Source organism: Stenella coeruleoalba (genome assembly GCF_951394435.1).
Source record: "Stenella coeruleoalba genome assembly, chromosome: 18".
Taxonomy (NCBI): Eukaryota; Metazoa; Chordata; class Mammalia; order Artiodactyla; family Delphinidae; genus Stenella; species Stenella coeruleoalba.
Genome location: NC_137164.1, coordinates 56,721,984 through 56,731,172, shown reverse-complemented (window position 1 = coordinate 56,731,172; position 9,189 = coordinate 56,721,984).

Below are 9,189 nucleotides of genomic sequence, written 5' to 3'. Positions count from 1 at the left end.
TTTGTGTTGGGTGTGTGTGTGCAAATTGTAAGCAAAACAAAGGTTTGATAAGGGTCTATTTCTTAATATCTCATCCAGATTGTGATTACACATTTGTTCAATATATAATTTCATAAATCTGTACACTGAAGCATTTAAATAAATAAATAAACGAACATATATATATATATATATATATACATATAAACAAAAATTTCAGCTACATGCTCACAAAAAGAGCAACAGGTTTATATTTCAACCCTTTAACTGAATTTATATTGAAAATTATTCCTAATATAAATATATTAATAGCATAAACTTTATTAAAACTTTTTCCCCATAATTATTCACACATTTTCTCATTCTTACTAATATAATTATTTTCTTAAATAAATTATATACTTAATATAATCCAAGTGCTTATATTTTTCTTAATCATATTTTTTAAGTTTAACAAATTAAAAATAAAATAATATTTTGTTATCTTTAGAAAGAGGCATGTAGCCCATATTTGTGTACGTTATCGTTTTCTATTTGATGATTTCATGGGAGTTCCAGCTGACAGCCTGATGAGCTCCCAGGTGACAGCAGCTCTAACTGCCAGTCATGTGAATGAGCTGTCTTGGTCATCCTGTGCAGCTAGTCCTAGAAATGGCATCTGTTTCCAGCCGACAACTGATTCCTAATGACGTCTGATTCCAAACACATGAGCAACTCAAAGAGATAATTTCCTGATTAAGACATTTCCCAAATCCTGACCCTCATTATTGTAAATGAAATTAAATGGTTGTTTTAACTGACTAAATTCTGTGTAATTTTACCAGAAGACTATTTTATGTATGGGAAGCATGGAGTGAATTGATATATGGTATTCAAAACGGTAGAGTAGACAAACTGAAAAGTAGTGCTAACCTGTCCCTGTATTCTTTTCCAGAATATACAGATAGTTTCCATGTCCCAGTCCCTTTCATGATAGTCTTGTGACTGAGCTTTGCCAATAAAATTTAGTAAAAAGTGACATAAGCGACTTCTAAATCTCTTTTCTAAATCCTTAGGCATCTAATTGACAGTTCTAAGGTTCAAGAAGGAAGACTTATTTGATGAAGGAAAAGGGGATCCCTAAATGATTTTGTGGATTAGAACATATATTGGACTGTGGCATAAGTGAGAAATTAACTTTTGTTTAAAAAATTGAGATCTGTGATTCATTTGTTACAGGTTAATGTGTCTCACTACAGTAAGCATGATTTTTTCTTTATGTTTCCACTTCTGATCACAGAAAATATCTTCATTTGTATGGGAGTGTTTACCGGGGACTGCAGATTTGTCTCCTTATAGAGGCATAAGAGGTCAATTGCTTTAAAAACATGGCGATGATGTTTGAGACTTACCTTAAACTTATAGAATTAGTCAAAGCTATGTTACAAATAAAGGGAGACAATGAATAACCCTTTTATAGTTTGTACTAATAAATCTTCAACTTTACTGTTTTGATGATATTGTACAAAGAGATGGAGGAAATGGCCTAAAGCTACATCTGTACAAGTTCTTCATATATCCGAAACAGTATGATCTGTTCCCATCATGTGATCAGATTACGTTGAGAAGCATTAAGAAGGCCCTTTGGGGAAGTCCTGGTCCAAGTGAAAACACACACTGCATCTGTTTGCCAAAACAGTTCTGAGCATGTGAATATCTAGAACTCATTTTATTTAGCTTTGAGATGTAATGGTAGTGAAAGTAAAAGGAAATGGTAGTGAAAGTAAAAAGTAAAAGTCAATATCTAGAACTCATTTTATTTAGCTTTGAGATGTAATGGTAGTGAAAGTAAAAGATGTAATGGTTATATCATGCTATTTTTTTAATCACTCAACAAAAATATTCATTTTTAACTGTGTTGAGTGTTCAAATTGATTTTTTATATATCAGAAGAAATGAAGATTGATCCATTAGAATTTCCCCAGAAGAGTTTTGTATGGACATATGTTAATGTTATAAAAAATAACACATGATAAACATAACTTTCTGTGTTAGTCAACTTGGGCTGCTATAATGAAATACCATAGACTGGTTGGCTTAAATAACAGACATTTATTTTTCACAGTTCTGTAGACTGGGAAGTTCAAGATCAAGGTGCCTACAGATTCTTGGTGAGAGCCCTCTTCCTGGCTTGTAAATGGTTGGTAACTTGCTGTGTGCTCACATAACCTCTTCTTTGTGTGTGTACTCAGAGTGAAAGCTCTTGTCTCTTTCTCTTCATATAAGGACTAATCACATTATGGGGGGCTCGATTTTCATGCATCACACTGTATGTATGCATTGTACCACAAAAGCAGGTATAAATAATTCATAAAGGAATTGGTATAGCTGTGTTACAATAAAACTTCATTTAGAAAAATAAACAGCAGGCCAGATTTATCTCTTGAACTGTTATTTATTGACCCCCGCCTTTAGAGGCTGTAAGAGCAAAATCATGGAGGAACCGTGAAACTCAGAATATTTTAAAGCAGAGCTGCCCTTCCAGACTGCAGTTCAACTCCAGGCAGTTATATGAGAGAGAAAATTAAGCTTTTATATTTTAAAACTATCAGTTTGGGGGTCTCTTAACTATAGCATTTTAGCCTATCCAGATCTCCTTTGCATCTCTTCTACTTACAAAATTATAAAACTTTTAAGCCACTTACCAACTATAATTTCTGCGAAGTTCCCTATCTTCTTCTCAATTTATTGCTTTATATCTCCTTCATATTTTGAAATATTTTTCTTTAAAATATTTCATAGAAATTATCACATTGTTTTATAAATTTACAGGTTTTTAGCAATATATACAAGTCATGTTCATAAAGGCAAGTGCTTTAAATTTTATACTCATATAAGTCAAATGCCAACACATTTGGCTAAAACGAATGAGAATTTTGTCACAATTTTATTTCAATGGGCATTTTTTTTTTAACTTGAAAATTATCCTTTGTTACCAAGAAGTATATGTAACAGAAAACTTTAACCCATCTTTCTGTGACTCAACTCCTAGGTCAGTATAGGTATGATTGGAAGCATTTTTTCCTAAGCAAAGATGGCATATAATCATCATTTGGTTAAAAAATCGTGAATAATTAATAGTTAACTTTTCTTTTATCTCAAACTATGTATTTCTTTAAATACGCTATCAAAGAAATATCATCAAAACCTTGTGTAACCATGATTATGAGATGAAAAGACCAGTCATCCATTAGAAACATTGGAGCAGCCAATACTTTACATTTGTCATGTTTAATTGTAAGTAAACTGAATGTTTCTAATCAATTAAATTGGATTACATGTGCATTAATTAGAAATAAAAATTCGGTAGTGTCACACTCATTTCTTTTCAAAATCTAATGCCGCCATCTGTCAAATTATTTAGTTACTAAGACTAAATTTTAAAATACGTAATTCAGGTAATTCTGGCAAAATATGTTTTAAGATTTTTCATATTAAAACTTGTTTAAGGTAGTTTCTTACAATCAACAAGTACTGATTATACTCCATGTTTTTGTTGTTGTTGCTTTCTGTCTATAGATCCCTCTGGGGATATTCTGATATATTTTGCAAAATGCATTTCTAGACCAACCAGCCACTGCAGTTAACCAGAGTAATCTGTCACTTCTGATTTAGCTCTCTGGAAAAGACCAGGGCAATTTCCCTGCTTTATGAATGACTCAAAACTAGAATGAGTAGTGGAGAAGAAACCTTGTTGGCATGAGCACCATCACAGAATTGATTTTGTCTGTTGCTAATCCCTCATTTTTTGGCTCAGAGTCTAGATACCAAGTGTATACAAAGTTGCAATATATAAATTTTTAGAAGCCGGTAGAAAACGTGCTGTTTATGTACTTTAAAAATAGTGTGTAGGACTTTATATGTGTGATATTGATGTCAGAAAACTAATTTAAATAGAAAACAAATGATCCCTCTAAATTTTTATTCAGTACTGTGGATATGTTTTGGGATGGGACAGTGTAGAGTTAGCAGTTACATGGTTTGTGTGTAATTGAAGCACTCACATTGTCAAGACAATTGATAGGAAATCAGATTTGAGCTAGATATTGAGACATGATCCAAAAATGCATAAGCTGATAAATGCAATAACCTATACATCACATCTCAAAATAATAATGACAAAAATCACATTATCAATTTTCACATAAATGAAGATATTTACTTCTTGAGGTTTATATTTCATTAATTGAAGGTAGGAAATATTCAACTATATATTTTAATTAAAATAATTAAATAAAATATATAATTGAGTGATAAAATAGATCATTCTGGTACCAACAAAATAATACTATATTTGTTTTCTTCTGGGTTTGTATTATTTAATAAATCTCTCATATCTAAAATCATATTTCCTCTATATTATACTTTTATTCATCCAATTTGTATGAATAAGAATCATTACTATCATCTGATCTGAACAACTATGTATCATTTTATATAAGGAAATTGAGATATGAGAAATGAAATAATATAAAGAATCAGTATAGACTGACAGTGAAATATATTTTTCTAATGAATATTCAGTTCAATAATCCATGATAAAGAAAAATATATATAGCTTAAACATCCTGTGGAAGGCACAGTAGAGGAAATGAGTTAAAGTCACTTAGAAATGGAAGGCTTTTTCCATGATGTCCACTGAGTGATTTGATATTTTTTACCATATGTAGTGTTCTGCAATTAATAATGCATGTGCCAAAAAGAGAAAATTTACATTTGGGAGTTGATTATTCTGAACATCATAAACACAGTCTAAAAATGACACAATTTTTCTGTTTAGGTTGCATGCTGAGAAAAGTCATGTACATTAACCGAGAAATAAGACACAAATTAAAAAATATATAAATCAGAGAAAACATTGTAAAGTAATTTGATCCTCAGCTATACTGTAAAATGAAAAAATATTCAGCTCCTACGTGTTATCTAAAGTATTTCAGGGAAGAAATATTTATTTTAAAAATATTACAATTGACCTTAGAAACAATTTTCTTAAGATGAGTATTCTAAAATTCAGTTAGCCTATACATGTTTAATTACTTCAATAGAGAGTATGTTGGCAAGGGGAGGGGAGTCGGGCAACAGGACTAAACACATGGGAATTTAAAGTGTTTTAAAACAGTATGTCAGAAACGGGAGTTCTAAGAGAAATAGGGAATTTAATGTGTACATTGAGATGAGACCGTATGAACAAGAATTATAGTCACGAGGACCTCACCAGGCTTGCCTCCTTGTCAAATAACAAAAATACCAGGATTTTTTAATTCTACCCTAACTCTCATTATAAAGTCCATTAGGGGAAAACAAGCAAGCAGAACCAGAGAGGAGCAAATTGGAATTACTATGTGTATGATTAAAATAAAATGCCAACTTTAAAACTCAGTTCTTTCTTTTCATAAAACAAGTTGATTAGACTGGGCTTTGTTTATGTTGCTCTTTGGAAGGGGCTGTTTTGGCCTTATTATATACACTCCCAGGATGTTACTAGCCAGAATAACTTTTTGGCCAAGCAATATAAATTCTAACTCAAATTGGCTGTAATAAAAATGAATTATATTATCTCACTCAACTGGAAGTCTAAAAGTAGGACCATGATTAAACTACGGCATATGTGTCTCCTGAGTCAATAGGAGTGGCAAGGGCAAATCCAGGCACTACTAAGGGTAGGATATCAATGATATTACCAAGTCTATGGCCCTTTCCCCACTTTGCCATTCTAAACAGCAGGCATTTAACCTGGTCTCCACAGATAAGAAACACCCATGTGCTCCTTGACTAGGAAGATTGTGATGAGAAGTTGTTTGCTCAGAAGTCATCCAGGAGTCATCTTGAGAGACACGTAAGTTTCAGATGAAGTAGTGGGAGAAATTCTAGCAGAAACCCCTGTACAAAGAGCCAGCAGTGGTGAGTGCGGGGACCTTACCAAGCTTTTGATGGCATGTTATTAACATCAGTTATTAGTGTAATTTGGGTAGTGTTATTGACTACAATGATTCTAAACCTAGTTTCATGCCATCAGATATTCCAGAAAATTATATGGCCTAACTAATAGTCTTTAATTATTATTCTGATTAAATCAGAGAGAACCTTGACTGACATGGATGGCAAATCTGTTTATTTAGACTACTACTAATAAATTAAGACCTGTTTGAAACTCTGGACTAATTATTGTTATGAAGAGTAAACCAGGCAGTAATTTCCTTGGAAAAAAATTCATAGATATTCTGAAAAAGAAGACAATATTATTCCTTTCCTAATCAGGAGAGAGAAGAATGAATGTAAAGAAAATCGCATATTTTATAAAGAAAATAAAGGAGAGTTAGGGGGTATTTGAAAAGCAAATAATGGGTCAAATGCAAAAGAATTATTCCAAGAACTACAGAAATAAAGGGTTTAGTCTTTCTTCAGCCATCCTTGATTCCGTAGAACCACATACAGTGTATTAAAGATCCTCAAAAGTGCTAATTTCCTTTGGTACTTTCCTCTTTATACTGAGGTTTAACATTAACAGACCTTATTGTTAAAACTTACAGAAGATAAATATAAATAATGATGATGTAGTGATGATGGCAATGATGAAGATAGGAAAAAGAGGAAAGGGAGGGCTTCCCTGGTAGCGCAGTGATTGAGAGTCCACCTGCCGATGCAGGGGACACGAGTTCGTGCCCCGGTCCGGGAGGATCCCACATCCCCCGGAGCGGCTGGGCCCGTGAGTCATGGCCACTGAACCTGCGCGTCTGGAGCCTGTGCTCGGCAACGGGAGAGGCCACAACAGTGAGAGGCCCGCGTACGGCAAAAAAAGAGGAAGGCGAGGAGTAAATAACTTAACTGAAAAAAGTATTTAATTCTTTTTTTTTTTTTTGCGGTACGCGGGCCTCTCACTGCTGTGGTCTCTCCCGTTGCGGAGCACAGGCTCGGGACGCGCAGGCTCAGCGGCCATGGCTCACGGGCCCAGCCGCTCCGCGGCATATGTGATCCTCCCGGACCGGGTCACGAACCCGCGTACCCTGCATTGGCAGGCGGACTCTCAACCACTGCGCCACCAGGGAAGCCCTGTTGATTGTAGTTTTGACTGTCATCTATTAGCCCTAACCTCTGTAAATCTATTGGAACACACACACACACACACACACACACACGATTATATAGACATTTTTATTGCCAATACAATTAACCTAGTGACCTAAAGTAATTATCACATTACTAACATTTTTGATGAATCATAAGGTAATGAACATCATAAGATGGAAAAACATGATCTTTTCAAAATACATGTTTCAAATACCTGCATCTGTATTTTTTCTTTATTCTTAGGACATTATCTTAATGTATGCTATATTTAAAAGTAAATAGATTTATCATTCTCTTGACATAACACAGTTATAATTGAGAAATATTCTTGGCACATAGAATTGATATTTTTATGATCTAAAATAAATATACTTTAGAAAATTGTGCCAAATATTGTACTGGTTTGTATCTGTCATTGTTGTTCTTTAAAGCAATGTGATTTCAAACTCTGTTGAGGGATTACTTCTAGCAACTGTTTTAGCTGTGTTATCCTGAAAGGACTTTCAAGGAAATAGAAACTGTTTTCCTCCTGATTCCCCCATGGAGTCTACGGCACACAACATGTGCCCTATAATCTGCTATAATGCGATACTGTATAAATGATGTTTACCCACACACATTTTTTATGGCCATTTGGAGGCTCCTATTCTGCAGGGAACCCCTCTCCCTTTTACTGGAAGATCTTTTTTCATCAGGATTAAACAAAGGCTCTCGCACTAGCACAGCTGAGATAAAAGGATTTGTTGGGCCTCTATCACATCAGGCAGGTGATGACAGATCCATACCTATTTCAGGAACAAACTTCAAACTAGCCACAGGTGATTTCCTTTCCATGCTGAATGGCACAGTAGACATTATGTTTCCCATAACAGCAATATCTAGCTTATTATTTAGCTCTGTGACAAGAAAATAAGTAAAATGTCATGGTTTTAAAACATGAGCAAACATCAAAAAGGGGAGGTCATGTAGTTCTCTTGTATTCTCAAAAAGTGTTTCAATATGCACAATAACCTATATTATTGATTTTGCAAATACATTTCAGTTGCTTACTCATCTATATTATAGAAACAGAAAGGGACAGATAGGACAGGTATAGATGGATGGATAGATACGATAGGTGCAAAGCAATATGTAGCTGAGCAAGTAAAATAAATATCAATCCATCTACTCCACACTAAGCAAACACTATTACTGAAGCAATATTCCAGAAAGAAAGAAACTTCTAAAATGAGTTTATGTAGGATTTAATAATTCCTATGTACATTCAAGGTCCCAAGAGAACATAAAGGAAATAAATTGTAAAATTCAATCATCATCATCAACATAAACTTGACTAGATTCACAGCTTGCCGGGTCTGCTTCTGTGTTTTTTTGCACACATTGTGGCATTTACTCTGCTTCACGCCTCTTTGAGGTAGGAGCAAACAGAGGGTAGAGATGTTAAATAACTGGCTAAAGGTCACAAAGCTAGAATATGTGATTTGTAATAAAACATACAACATCATTTTGTTTACTTGTGAACCGGAGCATCACTCATGATTTATATCTTGGCTGTTCCCTGGCTAGATTATTTATATTTTGAATTAATTATCAAATTCTTATATTGCCTCGTTATATGAAATTTTTGTCCTTAAATTATATCCACTAGAACATTAATTCTAAGAGATAAATAATAAGTATTGCATGATCAGTAAGTCTGAGACGCAATGTATTAAGGAAATTTAAGCATATTTATTTATTACAGGAATTATGTTAAGATATTCAATTGCTAACATGTATTGAGATTCACTGACAATGGCATGAAATCTCCAGTCATATTTGACCGTGACAACACTTCTTTTGTTTTAATATAGCATATTATTTTCTTAATGAATCAGTTTTCATTCATTTTATGATTTTATAAAATATTAGCAAAATGGTATACAGTATAAATAGGAGGATTGTCCTTCTCTATCGCACTTCATTTTACCTAAAGTATGGCCACAGGTGTTACACAAAGCTAAGCAAGGAGTTCACTGTGTACATATATACCACAAAGCATGTGGGTCAATATAATGAACTACTGGGAAAAAATTAATTTATAACCACATGAGGAAAAGTGAA